This window comes from Diaphorina citri, unplaced genomic scaffold (genome assembly GCF_000475195.1).
Source record: "Diaphorina citri unplaced genomic scaffold, Diaci psyllid genome assembly version 1.1 scaffold422, whole genome shotgun sequence".
NCBI classification, from domain to species: Eukaryota; Metazoa; Arthropoda; class Insecta; order Hemiptera; family Psyllidae; genus Diaphorina; species Diaphorina citri.
Genome location: NW_007377857.1, coordinates 152,295 through 156,249, shown reverse-complemented (window position 1 = coordinate 156,249; position 3,955 = coordinate 152,295). Strand labels below are relative to the sequence as shown.

Here is a 3,955-nt window from a genome sequence, read left to right as displayed (position 1 = left end):
CCAAGCTGTACAACTAGGCAGGCTACACCGAATTTAATACCTACATTTGTTGAAGGTACCATTAATTTTATCGGACCAAGCCGATATTATGCTTGTAATAATAGAACATTCAGAATATCTTCAACAAGATCCATCGCACGAGACCATTGTCACATTATAATAAAGCTCATCCAGGTTCAAGCAGTAACACACAAAACATTGAATAGAATGAGAAACCGATTTATGGAAACCCAAAAGGAAACGCCATCTCGCGTTCCACCTAACCAAATTCTAACCTCCGCCAAGGTCACACCAAGTCTCTTGAAAACCAATTTACAAACACTAAACATTCTACACAACGAAGAACAATGAAATCTCATCACAGATTTGGCTGGGAGTATTCTGTTCCATGTCGGGCAGAAGAATGTTCAAATGAAGAATAGGTTTTCCTGGAGGGAGAGATCAATGTCCGCCCCAGCGGACCACACAAAAGTGTTACTGGTCATGTGGCACACGGGGGAGAAGGAACAGGAAGAATGGACTCGAAATAATTTGGCCCAGCACTGACCGGATAGGAACACAAATCAAAACGGACAGCTTGTCACAAATCTGGTTGTGGGAACTGGGAAAAGAGAAGAGTCCTAATGCCCTAATCTAACTGAATAATTCTCTAGTGGGAGGATTACAAGGGATTTTTCATGATTTCTATTTAGTAGTTTTATTAATTACAAGAAAACAGAATTCTGTCCCCACTCCACAGTATCTGGAGGACTGTGTGGTCAGTAGTAAAGATCCCAACACACAGTTGCATTCCGTAGGTATCACTTGGAGTATCATCATTGGAATTACTGTTATTGTTAACCTAATAATTACACACAACTCAAGTCCAACTTATTTCTTGCACTCGCACCTTGTTTTCTCATTGTTATAACTGTGCTTGCAACTTTATTTATTGAAATTCACTAGGAATATGGAATACTTGGGATATACGACTGACATAACATCCAATGTGTTCGCAACTATTTCCCATTGTTGTACAAAATATCCATCTATATTCCACACACTATCGTTGTCATAACACTGGCTGGTGTACAAGTATTCCAATATAAACTGTATCATATACCCAGGATAACAAAAGCGATTGAAATACGTGTAGGTAGGTATATTTGATTAAAAGTTTCCATGAGAACCACGACGAGATATTATAGAGAGCGTTGCCACTGCTAGAAGCCTGGACAAGGCACTGTGACCGTGGAAAAACACATTTATCTACCTATGGGATGCTTGTTGGTTATTTAGTACAATGACCTGCTGGCTTGGCTCTGTCCAACCATGTTATTAATATGAATATCATCCTCAATATCATCATCTTCACACTACGTAGGAAAACTCGGCACAATGACTCGAACCTGGCCAATCAGATGAAAAAAACACTCCCGGAGTCCGTTGTTCAATTCGATATACGAAAATACATCATCATCCGTTTTACAATCATCAGATTGGATGTGCCAATCACAATTTTTGCCATGTACTATCAGGGAGATGCTTCCAAACTTCGCGCCTCTTTGCATGACAATCCAAATTGGAGCAAAGCAAGTTTTTGAATGTTTTTCATGCTTAAACTCTGTCTGATGTTTGATTCTGATTCAAGGGGTACGGATTAACTCCATGATGAGTCACTCCTAGGATTCGAATCCTGATGAAATCAACATGGTTTGTGTTTGCTAATTGCTAGTCAATGATATGATGTTCGACATAGCGCGGCGACCTAGTAAGGCCTTCATCTCTTAGTCTGGCGAATGTCTGACCGAGAGAATAAGTTGAGATTCCATTTCTATCCGAATTTGGAATAGGGCACCGTGTGGTTACTGGATAGTTATCAAGTATGTTAAGGATTGTATATGGCTCTAGGATATGTTGGTCAAATGTTTATGACTATGATGATGGCTAGAGGTCAGAGATTTAATGAGTCACCTTGATATGTCAGCGTAAGCAAATCAAAGCACGGAGGCTGACGTGGTGGATTTGAATAAAGTTCAGATCATCACCTAATGTCAATTAACAAAAAGTTTACTAATAGATAGGAAGACATGAATCCAACAAAATCATTTAAAACTGTACACAATCATCATTTAATAATATAATTTCCTTCCTACAAACCTGCAACATTACTTGGATTCAACCTGTAAAGTTCCTGTTGTGTATATGAGACTTGTTAAAGTTCTATGAATCAGACTCCGATAATCCTGTAAGCTTTCTGCCTGGTATTGAATTCCCCGCGATATCAAGATCTTGGTGTCCTCTCGAGTAGAACCTAACAGCGGCCGCCTTCCAGTGTGTTAATCATTCACCAGGTCCTAATAGTCAATACCAATTAGATAGATAACATCCCGGCTATTCTAGGTTAATTAATAAGACTACATCACGGTTGTGTTTTGCAATGGAATACGTTCGCTGGCGATTATTTATTGGAAACCCACGGACTGGGGTAATTAAAAAATAGAAATGACTATCCTGTTTCCGCTTTCCAATGAACAGTAGCGAGTTTTGGTCGTTCGATTTGAAGAAATGTTACAACAGAATTTATTGATAGATGATGAAATAGATAAAAATATACTACTGCGATCATTATCAGTATTAAAGTAAATAACAATAAATTAAGAGATATTATTTACGTGACTTTATAGAATACCTCCTACGGGAAAAGAAAATAGAATACCTCCTACCAACTTTATTCTGAAGTTGGAAGATGACGAAGAAAAGACTATAAATCTAAAGAATAACACCAACTTTTGCATCCAAAAGCCCACATTTAAGCGAGTATCCAAAGGGTGATCATTCCCCTGGTTTGAACGATTCTTTTTCCTGAATGTCTGAAAAGGACCTTGCTAAAATCACGTGTAATATCTTGCCTAATATGTAGGTACACTGCGACCCACATCAACAGTAAACATGTAATCTTACACACATACCTTCATGTTGAAGCTATGCAGGCTTTCCTATTGATTTCTCAGGGAAATTGGGTTCATAGCGAGGTTTCGGTACCAGGCACCCATAGTAACACTATTTTCTTTTATAGCTCCATCGTTCCTGATAAAAAACTTGCAGACTTCCACCACCAAGCACTGGTATTATGTTCTCCATTTTCATTGGGTTCAAGCGTTCATATCAGCATATTAAGTAGAAATTTGTGTACGTAACTTCTCTTTTCTAATGTACCAGAAAACTTCAACGACTTCGTTTAGTTACAATGCTTACACCGGTGTTGTTGCACCAATGAGAGAAACACGTAAACGGGAGGTAAACGAGACATTCTTTTAATTTTGAGCTATATACTTCTGTTTTGGACAATATACCATTCGAAACTCAAAGGTGTCTAGATTAAATTGGGCAGTTCTTAGAGTCAGATCACTATGAGTTAGAGAGGACTAATATCACTACAGTAAGACCAAGTACACCCTGATTTGAATACAAAAGGAGAAAAGTTTCATGCATGCAAAGATATCATGGACTTGATATTAGCTCTGAGTTCTCCTGCTTAAAACTGATCTACTTTCAACAGAGCCCTGGCCACGTACAATATCATTATCACATTGAATACGTGTAGGTAGGTATATTTGATTAAAAGTTTCCATGAGAACCACGACGAGATATTATAGAGAGCGTTGCCACTGCTAGAAGCCTGGACAAGGCACTGTGACCGTGGAAAAACACATTTATCTACCTATGGGATGCTTGTTGGTTATTTAGTACAATGACCTGCTGGCTTGGCTCTGTCCAACCATGTTATTAATATGAATATCATCCTCAATATCATCATCTTCACACTACGTAGGAAAACTCGGCACAATGACTCGAACCTGGCCAATCAGATGTAGTAATACCTCACAAAATGAAAGAGTTGGGAAATATTTGTACATGGACACATGACGGCTGGATAAGAAATATTGAAGTAAATCAAGAGTTGAAGCTAATA

The 3,955-nt window shown here is 38.5% G+C and overlaps 1 long non-coding RNA gene across 1 annotated transcript; it reads left to right on the top strand.

The window, feature by feature from the left end:
- The first annotated feature begins 505 nt into the window (after window positions 1-505).
- On the top strand, window positions 506-3,854 carry LOC113467175. Its single transcript, XR_003391345.1, has 2 exons — window positions 506-1,135; window positions 3,587-3,854. It is a non-coding gene; the product is annotated as an uncharacterized LOC113467175 (long non-coding RNA).
- Window positions 3,855-3,955: the final 101 nt, after the last annotated feature.